The sequence below is a fragment of the Erinaceus europaeus genome, chromosome 9 (genome assembly GCF_950295315.1).
Source record: "Erinaceus europaeus chromosome 9, mEriEur2.1, whole genome shotgun sequence".
Classification (NCBI taxonomy): domain Eukaryota; kingdom Metazoa; phylum Chordata; class Mammalia; order Eulipotyphla; family Erinaceidae; genus Erinaceus; species Erinaceus europaeus.
Window position 1 is genome coordinate 71,336,729 of NC_080170.1, and position 21,911 is coordinate 71,358,639.

The window sequence follows — 21,911 nt, forward strand, 5'->3', positions numbered from 1 at the left end:
TCTGCTGCTGGCACCAGAGTCTCCAGTGACTTGGCTTCAATTATAAGTAAGATGCAGGCTCATCCGAGCATTCCTGGGACTGTGGCCCAGGGTCACTCTGCCACTGCCCTGTCCAAACCTGGGGTCTCTATGAGGAAGGGCCTCAAAGCTTCAAGTTCTGACTGCAGACCCAGGCAGACCAACACAACCCCAACTGGGGTCTCCGCCATTCCTGCCCCTTCATCTGCAGGTCTCCCTGCAAGTGCTGCAGCCCCTCCAAAGACCACTCCCACAGTCTAGTCCAGAGCTGGGAGCCGTGATAACTATGAAATCCACACCCTCATCACTGGCCTGGCGGCTCTGCACATTTAGCTTACATGTCTTGGGATGATTTTATTTTATTGTATTTTTATCTGATAGACTTAAACTCAGAGAAGAGAGGGAATTAGATAAGAAGAAAAAGACACCTGCTGTACCTTTTTCACAGATTTTGAAGCTTCTCCCTGCAGGTGGGGAGCAGGAGCTGGAACTCAGATCCACACACACTGTCATGTGGCAATGTGTGGTTAACCAGGGGGACAGCCACCAACATTCTTTGATTTTTGTTCTTTATTTAAATTTATTTTTCAATTCAACTTTTTTCATTTGTTTTTTTCATTATTTTACTTAGTTATTACTATAACTATTTTTAATTTACTAGATTAAAGCACATTTTATTTTTTATTCTGTCTACTATTAGTTTATTGTATGAACTTTTTATTTCAGTACTTCTGGGTCATTGCTGGGACTTGGTTCCTTAACAATGCTACACATTGCTCCTGGTAGTAGTCTTATTTTCTGCTCTCCATTTTTTGTTGCATGTATGTAATAAAAGTATTGATATAGATAATAGTCAACAGAAGCCTGTAGGGGCTTGGCATCCACTTGCATGTTATGCTTTAATTTCTTGCCACCAGGCTTGATGCCTGCACAGTGACACCACCCCCCATTATCCTGGTGGTCCTATTTATATATTTTTCCCTGAAATAGCAACTTTGAAGGCAGGAGGAGATAGATAGGGAGAGAGACACCAGCAGCTTCCCCCGGGGTGTGGACCAGGGTGCAACATCTGGTATTGAACACAGTGACCTGCAGCGGACTTGCAGGGCAGTGTGGCCAGCAGCTGGGGCTCTGTAGGGACTCGTGCAGGGCTGATGCTAGTTGTGCCCTGTGACTGTGGCCCAGTCTGCCTCCCCACCCCCAGGAGCATCATCTGCAGCATGGGACACACCAGATTAGAGTGACCAGGAGACCCTCAGAAAAGACCTGCTCAGTAAGTGTCTAGGGGATGCTGCTCTGATCCCTCTATTCTGAGTGGGAGGAGGCCCATGTACAGTGTGAATCTCAAACCAAACAAATACAGCCTACATGCAGGACAGTTCAGCCTTACACAGACTCATTTTAGCGATTACTGGTGGAGAGATCAGACTAAGTCTGCCTTAGCAGTTTTAGTGTGGTAGCACTAATGAGCAAGTTTCAGAAGTCCATAAACACTCACAGATACACAGTGTTTTCCTGGAGACCCTGGGCGACTTCTACAGGGCACTTGGCTGATGAGCATCCTGGGCAGAGTCCAAGAGGGGTGTTCTCTGAGCAGCACACAGCTGAAAGGGTGGATCCTGACTCACAAGTAGCTTTCACACAGACCCTTGAGTTTTATTTTAACTCAGGTATTGATTCTCACAACACAGCAATCCTCCAGTCTCCCCATTAGTACACACTCACTTAGCTCTTCTTCTGATCCAGGACCTACTCTGGCCCTGGAACCTACACAGGGAGTACAATCAAGAGTCCTTTGGTAGAGAGATAGAGATAGAGAGAGAGAGAGAGAGAGATGAGATATACATAGCACAGTTAAGAAGAGAGTACTAGCAAAGATGTACAGCTTCTGGTCACCATTCAAACTTCTCCCAAAGTGTTGATGGTCAAGGCTTCCCATTGAGCAAGGGATGGGTATGTGTTCAAATAAGAGCCTCTCTGGATTTGCCTTTGTACTCTTATTACACATTCAGTTAAATGAATGCATTTATATCACTTCCTAACACTGAAAGATTGCTGTGATGTGCAGATTCCTCTTCTTCTCTTATATATGACAGCATATGGGACTGCAGCCCAGGAGGTGGAGACTTGGCTGGAGTTGGACCAAAAAGTAAGTGCTCCCAAGTTCAATCCTTGACACCACATGTGCCAGAGGGATTGTCTGTGTAGGTCTCTCTCCATCACATTAGACAAGTAATAAATCTTTGAAGATGTCTATCAGCTATTAAATAATTTAAATCTCTTTTATGCTTTTCTAATATTTCCTTCATACCTTCCCTAGTGACACACTGCTACTGCCCCCTACTAGATGGGTTGATTCTGGTGCCTATAGTGAAATAATTCTGCATGCAGACTGCATTGAGTCTCCTGTTTGCTGGGCCTGTGAACACACCAGCAGGCCAGGGGCCAGGGTAACAGGGGCTGAAGGGCACCTGTCAGTAGGACCAGTGACTTCCAAGAGAGCAGGCATTGTTGGACAAGTAAGAAGAGCAGAGAGGAGCTGCCACAGGGATGTGGAGACAGAAGTGGACACCTGGCTCTGGTAGAGTTAGTTCTTCACACTGAAAAGGGACCAGTGAAATTTCCCCCACAGAGAAAGAGCCTACAGTGCAGGAAGGCCACATATTCTGTGAGGGCTCAGCTCCTGCACCCCTCTGAGCACCTCAAGAGGCCCCTACTCTCTGCCTTCATCATGTGGGAGGGTGCCTTGAGCAATGGAGACTAAGAGTTCCCAGAGGATAAGCTGTGGGCTCACTGCTGAGTGTGACAAGTCACCCAGGGCAAAAGGCAATGTGCTCACAACCTCAGCCAGTTGTACCATTTATTGGGAAAAAAAACATAGAGGTTATGAGCACTGATCTGGTAAACATGCCCATGGCTTTCCTCAATCCCAGGTGAGAAGGGGATTATGCAGTGAGACAGCAGCAGGTGGGAGAGAGGCCTCCCCACAGCTGTGAGGTCACCAACATCCTGGTTCCCTTCAGCACGAGCAAAAGTCAGAATGTCAGGAAATTGGACAATTCCAACAGAAAGGTAACTATGGCATTTTGTGATCTTTTTGGTCTCTAAACAATTAAAATTGACATAAGCACAATGCACTTAAAATTAGCCCCAACAAAGGTCCCTCGTTCCACTCAAATTAAATACCGGTGGGAAACACTGCACTGCCAGGTGCTAAATCACCCTTAATGGAAGCTCCTATAACAACCTGGAGAGCCTGAGTGTCTCCATAGCTGGTGAGCCTGGCCGGTGAGCATGCTGGGCAGAGACAAGGAGGGCTGCAACCTCTGCAGAATATGCCTAGGGTGTTGGACACATGATTCATTCAGGAACAGGCTTTACACAAACTCATGAATTGTCATCTTTACTAAGGTACAGCTAGCCATTCTACCCCCTTGCCAACAGGAAGGTACCTAACTATTGCGCCTCATAATTTTTCTAATTTATTAACTCTATGCATATAGAGATTTCTGGAAATAGCCAGGAAAGGGGTCCTTAGCTCTGCTCAAGTTTGTTTTCAGTGAGTGTTGCCTTCACACAGACTACTGAGTTGTCTTCTCTGCTCAGATGCAGTCACCCTCTCACTCTCTGTCTCCTCCTACTCCACAACATGGCCACCCCCATCTCTCCCTGTCAGAACACACAGCAGCCATTCCTCAGAGCCAAGGATTCATCTGGTCCTGGTGTAACACCTGATGAAGAGACAAGGAGTGCCTGCCTCATGGAAACAGAGATAGGACAGAAAGACAGACTCTGCTATGAAGAGACTAAAAACAAAGTTGTTCACCTTCTGGACCTAAGAACAACAGATTTGGTCAAAATGTAGATGGGAAAGGCTTTCTAGACAGTTAAAGAAGCCACTGTATTAATTTGAGAACATGAGAAACCCCTCTGCACTTGCACATTCATTCCCATATATTAAATGAATGGTTTCATGTCATTTCCTAAGTCGAATATGATGACTGCCTATGCATGTGACTCTCTTTCTCTTACATATGATGGAATATAGCAACTGCTGCCCAGTAGGTTAAGACTTGGCTGAGGCTGGAGAGGAAAAAGTAAGTGCTCCCAAGTTCAATCCCTGACATTAAAGGTGCTAGGGTGATGATCTGTAGATGCATTTTTCCTTCACATATTAAGAGAAATATTTCCTTGAAGATGGATGACAGTTATTAAAGAATTCAAATCTCATTTATGTTTTCTAATGTTTCTTCCTAATATCACTAGTGACATACTTCCACTGTCCCAGTTCCATGTGTCCATTATGGTACCACACTGAAATAATCCTTCCTGTTGACGGGGTGAGATTTCCCTGCACCAGGAACCTGCATCCACACAAGCAGGCCTGAGGCAGAGGTATCATAGGATTTAGGACATGTGTCAGTGGAACCAGTGGGATCTACAGCAGGGTTTCCTAGATGCGCAGGCAGAGGAGCGTAATGGAGAGGAGCATAGAACAACATGCCACAGAGACATGGAGAGAAATGGACACACGACTCTGGTAGTGTGAACTCTCCACACAAAGGAGGGACCCAAAGAGATTCCCACACAGAGCAAGAACTGTCACTGATTCCATATTCTGTAGGGGTCCATCCCCTGCACCCCTCTGAGTAACTGAAGAGGCCCCAAACACCCTTCCAGCTCCTAGAGGCCCTGTGAGGGAGGAGGGTCAGTCAGGGAGCACCTGAGGAGTGAGTGCAGTGAGGAACCTCCAGGCCTCTTCTCCCTGCCTTCTTCATGTGTGAGGGAGCCTAGGGCTGTACCCAATAAGGGTGCCCACCCTTTCTAAGTCTGGCTGCTACCCTGGTATTGATCCAGTATGCCCACAATGTGCAGCCCCTGGGACTGCTTTGGGAAGAAAAGCAAGGGGGTTACCAGTTGTCATCTGGTATACATTCCCTTGACGTTCCTTAATCCATTGTGACAAAGGCTAGTGAGGTAGTGCCAATGGGGATGAGAGAAGCCTCCCCACAGATCTGGGATCACAGCATCCATCCATCCGGCCAACCTACAGCACAGACATTGTACAGAAGTAGTAAAGGAGGAACTGCCAATGCCAACACCAAGGTACCTACTGCATTCCGTGATCATTATTATCTCTGAACATAAAGGTGTAAACTCATTCCAATTTACATGAGCAAGAAAACACTTTCCAAGCTCCACTCAGGGTTGCAGCACAGTGGGTAACACTGCTCTCAGAGGAACACAGAGAGGCTAAGCTTAGCCCCATTCAGAGCAGTACAGACTGGGGGACCACCTGTGCACTTGTAGGTGAGGCTCCTGGCCAGAGACAGAAAGGGAGAGGCAGAAGTTTAGCCTGGAAAACACAACCCAGGTGAGTGCAGTGAGCTGTCCCCAGGTCCCTTCCCTCTGGCTTGAATGCAGGCATCCCAGCACCCACCTGGGAGGCTCCACCCAGAGTTAGGGTGTGCCCTCTGAGGAATGTGGAGTGCAACCCTCCATCCCCAGGACAGATCCTGATTGAGTATGCATGCCAATGAACTTCCTTAACCCAGGTGGAGAAGAGGGAGCAGGGAGGCAGCAGCAGCAGGAGGAAGAAAGCCTACACCACATCCTGGACTCAGGCACAACTGGGTGCCCATTAGCACATGGAGAAGCCAGCATGGGCCGAGTGAAGACCGCACAGTTTTCTCAGGAAGGTATCTATTTTTCATTTCAGCTTTCATTTCCATCTCTATTTGATTAAACCTGACAAGCACATTGTGTTTTAAACCAGCAAGGCCTACAGCAGGCAGCACTGCAGAGTGAGGAGGGCAGGTCCAGTCTAGGGTGTGTGTGGCCTTGGGCAGATCTAATCACCCTGTGTTCCCATCAATCCCTGTGGACAAGACCAGAGAAGATGAAGACCAGCTCACACATGGGTGCCCCTCACAGAGCAGGCACCAGGGCAAGTTCCACGTCTAAGAACTTTGGAAGGGGATGTGTGAATATCAGCCCTTGCCCACACCTACCTCTTTGGGGACAGAGTTCAGAAATGATGGGCTCCCAGCATCTTGACCAGAACTAGCAGATTTCCTCCCTGGCCTATTGTAACATCAGTCCCTGCATCTTCTCTGGCCGGCCTCTGTCTGAGCTTCTCAACCAATGGTTTGATTTTGGGACACACCAGAAGGCACCCACAGTGACCTCTCACCCTGCACAGCAGAGTCCTTTGAAACCCACACACAATGAGATGGACATTCATTTCTTTCATCTCCTGTTTTCTTTTTCATATGCATATATTGATTGATTCCCTTTTTGCTGTCTGTACTTGGACTGTTGTAGTTATTAATGTTGTCATCCTTATTGGATAGGATAGAGAGAAATGGAGAGAGGCGGAGAAGGTAGACAGGGGGAGAGAAAGAGGGACACCTGCAGTCCGGCTTCACTGCCTGTGAAGTGACTCCCCTGTAGGTGGGGAGCCAGGGGGCTCAAACCTGGATCCTCAAGCTAGTCCTTTCACTTTGTGCCACCTGTGCTTAACCTGCCACACAACAAGCTGCATGACTTTCTCAGGTTTTCTTAGAAACATCTGAGTGTGGTCACAGGGCACAGTGGAAGGTAGCTGAGAGGGTGCGGGAAGGTAACTATGTCCTGGTATCATACTGTATGAGGACACAGCACTCTGACTCAGAGAAGCAAGCACTGTTCCCGGTGCTTTCTCTGCAGAGCCCTGGGTTCCAGCATGGGGGAACTTATGGAGGGGCTAGGTGGGGGCTGCTCAGATCCTTGTCCCACAGGGGCTTCCTCCCCTGCTGTCTGAAGCTGCTCTAGCAAGAGAGTGCTGTGGGCAGAACTCAGCTTTAAGGAACATTTTCCTCTGTGAGAAGGAGTGGGGGACCCCTGGGCCTGGGGTTCCAACAGTAAAGGGAGAGCGGGATGAACACTGCTGAGGAGCTAGTCACCCAGGGTGGGTCTGCTTTAGTCTAAAGTTGTTCTCACCCCATTGCCGGACAACCCCACTATCCGTCTTTTTCCCCCCACCCCCATTGCTGAGGAGACCTGGCTGCCCAAAAGTGGCCTTCTTGCTCTTCCCCAGGTCATGACTTAAGGCTCCACTTCAAGATGGCGGCACCAGTGCAAGACAGTCCACAGTTCTCAGCGACCACCTGCCCCAGAGCAGCACCATGGAGGACGGCACTTGGCAGAGGACTCTACAGACACCACATCAGAAGAGAAGAAGCTGCACCCTTCCCCATCATGTACTCTCTGTGTACCCCCTAAGGAAGCATGTGAACTGTAGATTATAAAGTGTAAACTGTAAACTCCAATTGGGCCACCTGGTACCTTCAGCCAGTAGCCTCTCCTGCTGGAAATTAAACTTGTGCCTTTTTAATGCACTCTTTTTTCCTGGGCTCCTTGCTTTCTCCCCACAGCCTTAGCAGGGTTAGGCAGAATTTGGGAGGGAGGGCTTGGAAGGAAGGTAGTGCAGACTGGCATCCCAGGAACACAGCTACTCTCTTCCCTGACCCAGCTTTCTGATCCTTTTTCCAGCCATGGCATCATCTCCCTAGACAATAAGTTGGATCCACCTGCATATCAAATGTCAGGCTCAGGAAAAGAAAAAAATAAAAGTGTCCTGGAGCCCCACTTGCCCAGAACCCGCTCCACTAGGGAGAAAGAGAGACAGGCTGGGAGTATGGATTGACCTGCCAATGCCCATGTTCAGCAGGGAAGTAATAACAGAAGCCAGACGTTCCACCTTCTGATATTGGGCCCTTACTTCCAGAGTGTTAAAAAATAGGAATGTTATCTATGAGGGGAGGTGAAGGGATATGGAGTTCTGGTGGTGGGAACTCTGTGGAGTTGTACCCCTCTTATCCTATGTTTTATTATCAGTGTTTCCTTAGTAAAAATAAAAAAAAAGATTTTGGATACCTATTTTAACATAGTATAATTTTGTGATTGTCACTGAAAGGAGGTTTCATCAGTTTATTAATTCATATGGTAATTCCTTTTCGAAATTAACTATACCAAAATGTCACAATTGAGACAGTAATAATTAGTTGTTTCTGAGGTATAAAAAATAAATTTTAGTTCCATAGCACCACAGTCAAAAATATTAACACTAAGATCTTATAAGCCATGAAAAATAGAGCACAGTGACAAATTATAGGTATTAAAAAAACAAAACCTTAAAATATTCCAAATCACTTCACATTTATTACACGATTCTTCTTCTGAGAAGTCACTCGTTAATTAAACTTTTACTTACAAACTTTCAACAGTTGTCTCTAAATAACGATAGTATTGTCTTTACTATGTTCAATTTTTTACTATGTTCAAAAATAACGATAGTATTGTCTTTACTATGTTCTCCAAATAATGATGGTATTGTCTTTACTGTGTTTATTTAATTTTTACTTGATGGAGACCTTAATGGATTACTGTACTGTTGTTGACACATGAATATAAATTTTCATGTGCTCTTGACACTCTCACTACAAACTTTTCGACCATCGTGCACCAGGACCTCAAGACTCTTCTCCTCCTTCCTCTGAGCCCTTGGCTTTGGTGTAGGACACCATGAGAATCATGAAAAACTTCTATGAAGAACTATAAGCCACCAACATAGAGAATCTGGAAGAAATGGAACAATTTCTAGAAACATATGCCCTTCCAAAACTGAACCAAGAAGAACTACAAAATCTAAATGCACCAATCACAGACAAAGAAATTGAAACCGTTATTAAGAATCTCCCCAACAACAAAAGTCCTGGACCAGACGGCTCCACAAACGAATTCTACAAAACTTTCAGGAAACAGTTAGTACCCATACCTCTTAAGCTTTTCCATAAGATTGAAGAAACAGGAATACTCCCTTCCACCTTCTATGAAGCCAACATCACCCTGATACCAAAAGCTGATAAGGACAGAAAAAAATATATAGGAAAACTACAGACCAATATCTCTGATGAACATAGATGCCAAAATAATAAACAAGATCTTGGCCAACTGGATACAGCAGCATATCAAAAAGATTGTTCATCAAGACCAAGTGGGATTCATCCCAGGAATGCAAGGCTGGTTCAACACCAGTAAGTCAATCAATGTCATTCACCACATCAGTAATAGGGACCGGCGTAAGGATCCCGGTTCGAGCCCCCGGCTCCCCACCTGCAGGGGAGTCGCTTCACGGGCGGTGAAGCAGATCTGCAGGTGTCTCTCTTTCTCTCCCCTCTCTCTCTGTCTTCCCCTCCTCTCTCCATTTCTCTCTGTTCTATCCAACAACTAAGCAACTTCAACAATGGCAATAATAACCGCAACGAGGCTGCAACAACTAGGGCAACAAAAAGGGGGGAAATGGCCTCCAGGAGCGGTGGATTCATGGTGCAGTCACCGAGCCCAACAATAAGCCTGGAGGAAAAAAAAATAGGAATGCTATCTGTCAGGGGAGGTGATGGGATATAGAGTTCTGGTGGTGGGAACTGTGTGGAGTTGTACCCCTCTTATCATATGTTTGTTATCAGTGTTTCCTTAGTATAAATAAAAAATATTTTGGATACCTACATTTAACATAGTAGTATAACTTTGTGATTGTCACTGAAAGGGGCTTTCATCAGTTTATTAATTCATATGATAATTCTTTTCAAAATTAACTATACCAAAATGACACAATTGAGACAGTAATAATTAGTTGTTTCTGAGATATAAAAAATAAATTTTGGTTCAATAGCAACACAATAAAAAATATTAACACTAAGATCTTATAAGTCAAGCAAAATAGAGCACAGTGACAAATTATAGGTATTTAAAAAACAAAATCTTAAAATATTCCAAATCACTTCACATTTTTACACCATTCTTCCTCTGATAAGTCACTAGTTAATTAAACTTTTACTTACAAACGTTCAACAGTTGTCTCCAAATAACGATAGTATTGTCTTTACTATGTTCAATTTTTTACTATGTTCAAAAATAACGATAGTATTGTCTTTACTATAATCTACAAATAACGCTAGTATTGTCTTTACTATGTTTATTTAATTTTTACTTGATGGAGACCGTAATGGATTACTGTACAGTTGTTAACACATGAGTATAAATTTTCATGTGCTCTTGACACTCTCACTACCAACTTTTCGACCATCGTGCACCAGGACCTCAAGACTCTTCTCCTACTTTCTCTGAGCCCTTGGCTTTGGTGTAGGACACCATGTGAATCATGAAAAACTTCTATGAAGAACTATAAGCCACCAACATAGAGAATCTGGAAGAAATGGAACAATTTCTAGAAACATATGCCCTTCCAAAACTGAACCAAGAAGAACTACAAAATCTAAATGCACCAATCACAGACAAAGAAATTGAAACCGTTATTAAGAATCTCCCCAACAACAAAAGTCCTGGACCAGACGGCTTCACAAACGAATTCTACAAAACTTTCAGGAAACAGTTAGTACCCATACCTCTTAAGCTTTTCCATAAGATTGAAGAAACAGGAATACTCCCTTCCACCTTCTATGAAGCCAACATCACCCTGATACCAAAAGCTGATAAGGACAGAAAAAAAATATAGGAAAACTACAGACCAATATCTCTGATGAACATAGATGCCAAAATAATAAACAAGATCTTGGCCAACTGGATACAGCAGCATATCAAAAAGATTGTTCATCACGACCAAGTGGGATTCATCCCAGGAATGCAAGGCTGGTTCAACACCAGTAAGTCAGTCAATGTCATTCACCACATCAGTAATAGGGACCGGCGTAAGGATCCCGGTTCGAGCCCCCGGCTCCCCACCTGCAGGGGAGTCGCTTCACAGGCGGTGAAGCAGGTCTGCAGGTGTCTCTCTTTCTCTCCCCTCTCTCTCTGTCTTCCCCTCCTCTCTCCATTTCTCTCTGTTCTATCCAACAACTAAGCAACGTCAACAATGGCAATAATAACCGCAACAAGGCTGCAACAACTAGGGCAACAAAAAGGGGGAAAATGGCCTCCAGGAGCGGTGGATTCATGGTGCAGGCACCGAGCCCAACAATAAGCCTGGAGGAAAAAAAAATAGGAACGCTATCTGTCAGGGGAGGTGATGGGATATAGAGTTCTGGTGGTGGGAACTGTGTGGAGTTGTACCCCTCTTATCATATGTTTGTTATCAGTGTTTCCTTAGTATAAATAAAAAATATTTGGATACCTACATTTAACATAGTAGTATAACTTTGTGATTGTCACTGAAAGGGGCTTTCATCAGTTTATTAATTCATATGGTAATTCTTTTCAAAATTAACTATACCAAAATGACACAATTGAGACAGTAATAATTAGTTGTTTCTGAGATATAAAAAATAAATTTTGGTTCAATAGCAACACAATCAAAAATATTAACACTAAGATCTTATAAGTCATGCAAAATAGAGCACAGTGACAAATTATAGGTATTTAAAAAACAAAACCATAAAATATTCCAAATCACTTCACATTTTTACACCATTCTTCTTCTGATAAGTCACTAGTTAATTCAACTTTTACTTACAAACTTTCAACAGTTGTCTCCAAATAACGATAGTATTGTCTTTACTATGATCTACAAATAACGATAGTATTGTCTTTACTATGTTTATTTAATTTTTACTTGATGGAGACCGTAATGGATTACTGTACAGTTGTTAACACAGGAGTATAAATTTTCATGTGCTCTTGACACTCTCACTACCAACTTTTCAACCATTGTGCACCAGGACCTCAAGACTCTTCTTCTCCTTCCTCTGAGCCCTTGGCTTTGGTGTAGGACACCATGCGAATCATGTGAAACTTCTATGAAGAACTATAAGCAACCAAGCTACAGAATCTGGAAGAAATGGAACAATTCCTAGAAACATATGCCCTTCCAAAACTGAACCAAGAAGAACTACAAAATCTAAATGCACCAATCACAGACAAAGAAATTGAAACCGTTATTAAGAACCTCCCCAACAACAAAAGTCCTGGACCAGATGGCTTCACAAACGAATTCTACAAAACTTTCAGGAAACAGTTAGTACCCATACCTCTTAAGCTTTTCCATAAGATTGAAGAAACAGGAATACTCCCTTCCACCTTCTATGAAGCCAATATCACCCTGATACCAAAAGCTGATAGGGAGAGAAAAAAAAAAAAGAAGGAAAACTACAGACCAATATCTCTGATGAACATAGATGACAAAATATTAAACAAGATCTTGGCCAAACGGATACTGTAGCATATTAAAAAGATTGTTCATCACAACCATTTGGGATTCATCCCAGGAATGCAAGGCAGTTCAACACCAGTAAGTCAATCAATGTCATTCACCACATCAATAATAGCAAAGCCAAAAACCACATGATTATCTCAATAGATGCAGAGAAAGCCTTTGACAAAATCCAACACCCATTCATGCTCAAAACTCTACAAAAATGGGAATAGATGAGAAATTCCTCAAGATAGTGGAATCTATATATAGCAAACCTACAGCCAACATCATACTCAATGGAAAGAAGCTGAAGCATTGCCCCACAAATCAGGGACTGGACAGGGCTGTCCACTGTCCCTGTTACTCTTCAACATAGTATTGGAAGTTCTTGCCATAGAAATCAGGCAAGAGAAAGAAATCAAAAGAATACAGATTGGAAGGGAAGAAGTCAAGCTCTCACTATTTCCAGATGATATGATAGTATACATAGAAAAACCTAAAGACTCCAGCAGAAAACTACTGGGAATTATGAGGCAATACAGAAAAGTATCAGGCTACAAAATCAATGTACAAAAATCAGTGGCATTTCTTTATGAAACATTAAATCTGAAGAAGAAGACATCCAGAAATCACTCCCATTTACTGTTTCAGAAAAATCAATCAAATACCTAGGAATCAAGTTGACCAAAGAAGTGAAAGACTTGTATACTGAAAAGTATTGAGTCGCTACTCAAGGAAATAGAAACTGATATAAAGAAATGGAAAGATATCCCATGCTCATGGATTGGAAGAATAAATATCATCAAAATGAATATTCTCCCCAGAGCCATATACAAATTTAATGCAATGCCCATCAAAGTTCCACCAAGCTTCTTTAAGAGAATAGAACAAATACTACAATCATTTATCTGGAACCTGAAAACACCTAGAATTGCCAAAACCATCTTGAAGAAAAGAAACAGAAATGGAGGCATCATACTCCCAGACCTGAAACTATATTATAAAGCCACCATCATCAAAAAAGCATGGTACTGGAACAAAAATAAGCACACAGACCAGTGGAACAGAAGTGAAAGCCCAGAAATAATTCCCCACACATACGGACATCTAAACTTTGATAAGGGGCCCCAAAGGATTAAATGGAAAAAGGAGGCTCTCCTCAATAAATGGGGCTGGGAAAACTGGGTTGTAACATGCAGAAGAATGAAATTGAACCAGTTTATCTCACCAGAATCAAAAATCAACTCCAAATGGATCAAAGACCAGGATGTCAGACCAGAAACAATTAAATACTTAGAGGAAAACATTGGTGAAACACTTTCCCTCCTACACCTCAAGGACATTTTTGATGAATCAAACCCAATTGCAAGGAAGACTAAAGCAGAAACAAACCATTGGGACAACATCAAATTGAAAAGCTTCTGCACATCCAAAGAAACTATTAAACAAACAAAGAGACCCCTCACAGAATGTGAGAAGATCTTCAAATGCCATAACAGACAAGAAACTAATCACCAAAATATATAAAGAGCTCAGCAAATTTAGCGCCAAAAAAGCAAATGACCCCATCCAAAAATGAGTAGAGGATATGAACAAAACATTCACCTCAGGGGAGATCCAAAAGGCTAACAAACATATGAAAAACTGTTCTAGGTCACTGATTGTCAAAAAATGCAAATTAAGACAACACTAAGATACCACCTCACTCCTGTAAGAATGGCATTCATCAAAAAGGACAGGAGCAACAAATGCTGCAGAGGTTGTGGGGACAGAGGAACCCTTCTGCTTTGCTGGTGGGAATGTAAATTGGTACAGCCTGTGTGGAGAGCAGTCCGGAAAACTCTCACAAGGCTAGGAATGGACCTTTCATATGATCCAGTAATTCCTTTCCTGGGGTTATACCCCAAGGACTCCATAACACCCAACCAAAAAGAGGTGTGTACACCTTTGTTCATAGCCGCACAATTCATAATAGCTAAAACCTGAAAGCAACCCAGGTGCCGAACAACAGATGAGTGGCTGAGAAAGCTGTGGTATATATACACAATGGAATACTTAGCAGCTATCAAGAACAATGAACTCACTTTCTCTGACCCATCTTGGACAGAGCTAGAAGGAATTATGTCAGGTGAGCTAAGTCTGAAAGATAAAGATGAGTATGGGATGATCTCTCTCATCAACAGAAGTTGAGTAAGAAGATCTGAAAGGGAAACTAAAAGCAGGACCTGACCAAATTGTAAGTAGGGCACCAAAGTAAAAACCCTGTGATGAGGGGTAGACATGCAGTTTTCTGGCCAAGTGGGGGGGGTGGGAGTGGCTGGGAGGGATGGGTCACAGTCTTTTGGTGGTTGGAATGGTGTTTATGTATACTCCTAGTAAAATTAATTATATGTCTCGAAGTTTTTTAAAACACAGACTGAATCTTTTTAATACATAGGCTGTGTATTTGATTTTGCAGACTCTCTCAAAATCCTAGACCAAGTAGATCAGAAGCAACCAATAGCACAGCTATATATAAGATACTGTGTACTGTACAGCAAACCCTAACAAAAGGACTTTTCAAATATAACCCAATTACCAAATAATGTGATGATAACATTAACTATCAATTGTCTTTTGGAACCCTATGGCAGCAGGAACCTCACATCTCCACTACAGAGCCTCTACTTCCCCCAGTCTTGGAACTCTTGGATAGGGCCCACTTTCCCGTATGCCACTCCCAATCCATATCAAATAATATTGCTTCTGCCGATCACAACCTAATCAACACAACAATTGCCAACTCAACATGCTTTACTTCAGACTGAGTCCAGAGACTTCACGTGTGGAATGACAACCCTTCAGCTTCATTACTCGGGTGAGACCTTTCCTTCGTAGTATACTTTAATTCCATCTCAGGTGGTTCACTTTCTAACAAAGTCCCAAAACCTAGATATACACCAGTTTCTGTGAGAGAGACCATATGTTCACACGTACCCATAAACTACTGCAAAATGTATACCTGAAAGCAGAAGTACACCAGAGTTTGCAGTGAGTATCCGCCTAACATTTCCTCTCCACTGTTCCAAGCTTTGGGTCCATGATTGCTAAACAATTTGTTTGGCTTTGTATGTTAACTCTCTTTTCAGACACCAGGTTCCAGATGTCATCAGGATGCCGGCCAGGCTTCCCTGGACTGAAGACCCCACCAATGTGTCCTGAAGCTCTGCTTCCCCAGAAACCCACCCTACTAGGGAAAGAGAGAGGCAGACTAGGAGTATGGACCGACCAGTCAACGCCAATGTTCAGCGGGGAAGCAATTACATAAGCCAGACCTTCCACCTTCTATAACCCACAAAGACCCTGGGTCCATGCTCCCAGAGGGATAGAGAGTGGGAAAGCTATCAGGGGAGGGGGTGGGATATGGAGACTGGGTGGTGGGAATTGTGTGGAGTTGTACCCCTCCTACCCTATGGTTTTGTTAATTTAGCCTTTCTTAAATAAAAAAAAAGAAAATCCTACGAATCCCATTAAAAAATTAGACTAAATAATAATACTAAATAGTTTATCATAAATCTTGCACGATAGTAATCTCGTGACCTATGATATGAAAAGACATTTGTGTAATTCAACTACAAGAATATAATGCTAAATCTATGAAAAACTCACCCACTAATAAAAATTCTTAATAATTCTTTCATTGATTTACCTACCCCATCAAATATCTCTTCTTGATGGAATTTCAGTTCTTTACTAGGCTTATGTCTAATTATGCAAATTACTACAGGCCTATTTCTAGCTATACACTATACATCATATACACTAAAAGCATTTTCATCAGTCACCCATATATGTTGAGATGTAAATTATGGTTGATTAAACTGCTATATTCATGCTAATGGGGCTTCCATATTTTTTTATCTGTCTTTTCTTACATATTGGTCGAGGTCTTTATTATGATTCCTATATATTTACAGAAACAGGAAATATCAGAATTATTTTGTTAATCGCTACTATAGCTACAGCTTTTATGGGTTACATTTTACCATGAGGACAAATATCCTTTTGAGGAGCTACAGTCATTACAAATTTATTATCTGCTATTCCTTATATTGGAACAGATCTAGTACAATGAATTTGAGGAGCATTTTCATTAGATAAAGCTACTCTAACCCGTTTTTTCACTTTTCACTTTATTCTCCCATTTATTATTACTGCCCTCACAATAATCCACCCATTATTCCTTCATGAAACTGGTTCTAATAACCCTACAGGAATTATTTCAGAATCTGACAAAATTCCATTTCACCCTTATTATACTATAAATGATATTCTAGGAATAGCCTCATTAATCTTTGTTTAAATAATATTAGCATTATTTTCCCCAGATCTTTTAGGTGAGCCAGACAATTATACCCCTGCTAACTCCTTAAATACACCCCCACACATCAAACCTGAGTGATATTTTCTATTTGCATACACAATTCTTCCATCAATCCCCAACAAATTAGGGGGTATCTTAGCATTATTCATATCTATCTTTATTTTATTTATTATACCTTCCCTACATACTTCAAAACAACGAAGTATAGCATTTTGACCTATAAGTCAATGTGGTTTCTGACTACTAGTATCAGACCTATTAATTCTTACCTGAATCGGAAGCCAACCTGTAGAAGACCCATACATCATTACTGGCCAACTAGCTTCAATTTATTACTTCTTTTCTAGTCTTATCTTAATACCTTTAATTGGCCTTATCGAAAACTATATACTTAAATGAAGAGTCTTTGTAGTACAAATATTAATACACTGGTTTGGTAAACCAAAGAAGTGGGAATATACCCTCCTGAGACACTCAAGGAAAAGACTACAGCCCTACCATCAACACCCAAAGCTGATATTCTTACTTAAACTATTCCCTGAATATACATATATTATAAGTATATAGATAGATATGTAACATATAGATATGTAATAGTTACCATCAGAATTAACTATTGTTGGTGCACTAGGATGAACAAACTTACTATTACTATACACAAGGAGCTAGGTTCAAGGAGCTAGGTTCAAGCCCACCAGTCCCTATCTACAGGGGAGGAACAATGACAAGCAGACCTGCAAGGCTTTATATATCTCTTCCTTTCCACTTCCCCTTCCTTCTCAATTTTTATCTTATCAATCATAATAAATCTTCAAAATCTTACTATTAGGTAGACTATTTGGAAAAGATTACATGACTATGTGGAAATTATAAATATTTACAATTTTTATAAATACTAAACATTGATATTAATAAATATTAATTATAAATATAATATCCATATTTAAATATAATTATAATAAATATTTAAATATAAATTATATTTATAAAAATTAAATATTTATAAATGTTTTAAAAATATTTATTTATTATATAGGCAGCAGATGATTAGAATATAGAGAAAATTATTAAGAACTTACTGTTGGTGACCCAGCCAGGACCGGGAGCGGCGCGTGGACTGAGCGACCATCTTTTCTGGATGCCAGGGAGTCAGGCGCCTCACCCTAAGAAGCCCTGGTGTGCCTTCCTCCATCCTGCTCTGGTAGGGCGCTGCAGCAGGCAATCCAGTGATTGGCTGGAAGCTGTTGCTCCTCCTCTGGCATGTGGAGCTGGGCTTACTGGGCAGCCAGGGTCCACTGTTGCTGGCACTTCGTCTTCCTGCTGGTCCACCAGAAACAGTGGAAGGCCTATGTGCTCGACTTCCAGCGTGGCTTCTTGTGGGCTGTGGGGGGGGGGGTGGCAGCGGCATCAGTGGCCTGCTGCTTGCAGGCCTGCGAGCTGTGGGTGCGGAGGAGTGGTGGGCGGCTGGTGGTGGACTTCCTGCTCTGCCTGTTCCTGTGCATGCCGTCCTAGGTGCTGTGCTCCTGCCAGGACCAGCCATGAGCCCAGCGTGGCCCCCTCCCCTCCTTGCCCCATGAGCCCTGAGCAGGTGCTGCAAGGCGTGGCCCTGGCCTGAGGGAGTCCCATGGCCCGGGGCAGGTAGGCCACACACCTCCTCGGAGTGCCCCACAACAGCCTAGCTTCCCCACAGAGCCATGGACTTCCTGCAGGTGTCACCCGAAGCTAGAGAGATGGCATCCCTCAAGCACATGGACTGTGGGCCCAGATGCCTGGGGGGAGAGGAGCAGAGCAGAGCCAGGAGCTGGAGCCTCAGCACCCCAGGCCCCTGAACACCCTCAGGCCCCTTCCTCCTCTCAGCACCCCTAGGCCCCTGAATATGCTCAGGCCTCCTCCTCCTTTCAGCACCCCAGGCCCCTGAACACCCTCAGGCCCTCTCCCCTCAGTACCCAACGCCCCTGAACCCCCTCAGGCACCCTCCTCTCAGCCTCCCAGGGCCCTCAAACCCTCAGGCCCCGTCCTCATTTCAGCACCCCATGCCTCTGAACACCCTCAGGCCTCCTCCTCCCCTCAGGACCACAGATCTCTGAACACCCTCAGGCCCCCTCCTCCTCTCAGCACCCAAGGCCCCTAAACACCCTCAGGTCTCCTCCTCCCCTCAGCACCCCAGGCCCCTGAATACCCTAAGACCCCCTCCTCTCAGCACCCCAGGCCCCTGAACACCCTCAGGTCACCCTCCTCTATGCACACCAGGCCTCTGAACAGCCTCAGGCCCCCTCCTCTCAGCACCCCATACCCCTGGACACCCTCAGGCCACCTCCGCCCCTCAGCACCCAAGGCCCCTGAACACTCTCATCATGGTAAAATCAACATGAATCAAACATCATGGTAAAATTAATTTAACATGCTTGTGTACTGATTTGAAAGTTATGGAAGTGAAATGGAAGAAGTGAATAACTGGGTATACTAGATTTTAGAAGAAAATCTAAATGTGTTATTATATTTTGAAATTAAGAAAACAAAAAGTAACTAGAGATACAAAAGAGTATATGTGAGAGAAAGGACATGACTTTTAAAATTTAAATTTATTTGTTTGATAGGGCAGAGAACATTTGAGAGAGGGAGAGAAAGAAAGACACTGTAGCAGTATTTCATCATTCAAGGAGCTCCCCCCTTGAAGGTGCAGACTGAGGGCTTCAACCAGATTTTTGCACATGATAACATGTACCCTTATCTTGGTGTGCCACTGCCCTGCCTAAAGAACATAACTATTCTACACATGAATTTGTTGAAGAGTTTACTATGTAGCAAAGGTCTTTGACTAGACCAAATGCAGCACAGGAGTCCATATGACAGAACAGTTTGGTTATGTGCCACAAGTCTCATTCAGCAGTTACTTAGAAACATGTATATTTATAGACAAAGAAAACCGTAAAAATTGCATATGGTCTTCTGACCATTTGAGCACTTAAATTTAACTGGAGAAGTGAAGTGGAAGCCAATTTAATCTCTTTTTTTCTCCCCTTTTTAATACCTTTGTGGCACAATATTACACCTACTGTTACAATTTGCTGCTCTGAGTTAAATCCCTGATGGCCAGGCTCTGAGATTACTAAAACGAAAAGCTGGCGGATATAAGAGTGTCGTATGCTTTACATTGGATTGTTCTAGCCCTCCCCCGCCAAGAGAATTGGGTGAGTCCTATTAATTTGGCGGGCCTGCTTGGCCCCGCCCCAAAAAGAAACCCAGAGAGGGTAAAGGATCCTCAAAAAGTTTTGATAAAGATATTCTAACAAGAAAATACACAAAGAATATCACTTACTGTGTGTTGATTTAGTTATTGTTTATGAAGTACCTATTATGTGTCAAAGACTATCCTGAAATGGATTAGTGATAAGCAAGATTAAAATATGCCTAGAAATCATTGAGCTCAAATTCAACCAACCAGAGAAACTGTATCCTTATTACAATTCTCAAAACAGTTGTCCAAGCTCACTGTGTGTTTTATTTTGTTATTGTTGTTTGCTTTACAAGGTACACTTTTAAAACAAATCTATACTTTTTTATAAGATATAAAAACATTTTCCCATATACCCAGAAGTCACAATCATTCTTTACTAGCCCTTTGAATAATTCTTGCCAATTGAATCCTGCATGATTGTTCAAGAAATTATCCAAAAAATGTTAGAAATCAGGAGAGAGAGCAAAAAATGTAAGGAAAGAAAGTGGACCAAGAAAACAAAAAAGTGTAAGCATCTGTTATGGACTGAATATTTAGATAGACTACAAATTCATATGCTATGATCCTGTTCTATATATAAGTGATAATTTTGGGAGCTGGGCATTTTGAAATGTGATTAATTGCAGAGGATAGGCCTCTTTGAATGTAAACTGTTCTCTTGTAAAATAGATGTGAGAGGACTCCTGCACCCTTCCTGTCATTTAAAGATATCTTTTTAAAAATATTTATTTATTATTTATTTCCATTTCTCTCTGTCCTATCCAACAACAACAACATCAATAACAACAACAATAATAACAATAAAAACAACAACGGCAATAGAAGGGAATAAATAAAAATAGATAAATATTAGGAAAAATAATTTTGGCCCATAATATTAGATTGGGGAATGTTAAGCAAAGGTGATGAGATATCTCTGAACCCCAGCTTTACTGTGGCCCAGAATTGTGGTGACCTGGAATCTTTACTTTTGCTTGATCATAAAGAGGAAAGAGAATCTGAAGAACACTTGAGAAAGATAGGTTTTGTTTCCCTTGCCCAGAGGGAAGAGGAATAAAGGAAAGACACCCAGAAGTTGTACAGGTGTAACTCAGAAAGGTAGTGAAGATGGGACCTTAGAAGTAAATAAAAATGCATATCAATTTCAACTGGGGTCAGAAATCTTTGCCAAAATGGCTCATATAATTTCCTAGTGTGTAACCTTTCATTTTCCTAACTAAAAATGTTTAGAATATCAGAAGAACAAGCAAACCAAAAAGCTATGAAGAACACTTACATAGATTTAGAGAGAAATAGCCTTTAAAGGTGTAGTAAAAAAAATCACTAATTTGAGTCCTATAAATACACTCAATGGAGTGCTACTCAACAGTTAAGCAAGACTGTACTGTGCCATTTCGGACAATGTATGGACCTGGCTGTGACTGTGGTTGTTCTGATCTCAGAAATATAGAGAAGAGAAACACGTGAACTGGAAAAAAGAACATTCGGAAGCAGTAACAGGTATAGTATGATGTCCCAGCTGTGACCATGAACTGCGAGCTCAGACCAATAGGGACTCAGCAGCTACACAGGCTCTGGCAGTAAATATATATATATACGCCCTGGTTTGAGAGGTTGGAGGTAAACAGTTAATTCTATCCACAGAATTTTGTTTTTCAATAATGGGAGTTATTAAAAAACCTTCTAGCCCTTTTCTCTACTCTGAAGCCATTTTCTCAGACGATGCTTATATCCAACTTCATTCTAGCTATCAAACTCAAGCAAAACTACCATAGGTATGGGCCCCTAGAAACATGCCTAAAATGGACTTTCTAGCTTTCTTCCACCCTAAAACTCCTGATCTCACCTGCTCTAATCCTACTTTTTGGTTCCTGTTCATTAGCCTTTTTGTCTTACTTTATGCCCTGCAATCTTCTGCAGATGCTACAACGATTCCATCCTGACTTTTCTGTGATGAAGTTCTCAATGTGTCCTGGAACCTCACCTCTCTAGAACGCTACCACACCAGGGAAAGATAAACGTAGGCTGGGGTTATAGATCAACCTGCCAACGCCCAAGTCCAGTGGAGAAGCAATTATAGAAGTCAGAACATCTACCGTCTG

The 21,911-nt window shown here is 42.4% G+C and overlaps 1 pseudogene; it reads left to right on the forward strand.

The window, feature by feature from the left end:
- The first annotated feature begins 15,609 nt into the window (after nucleotides 1–15,609).
- LOC132540446 (cytochrome b-like) lies at nucleotides 15,610–16,970 on the forward strand (annotated as a pseudogene).
- The last annotated feature ends 4,941 nt before the right edge of the window (nucleotides 16,971–21,911 follow it).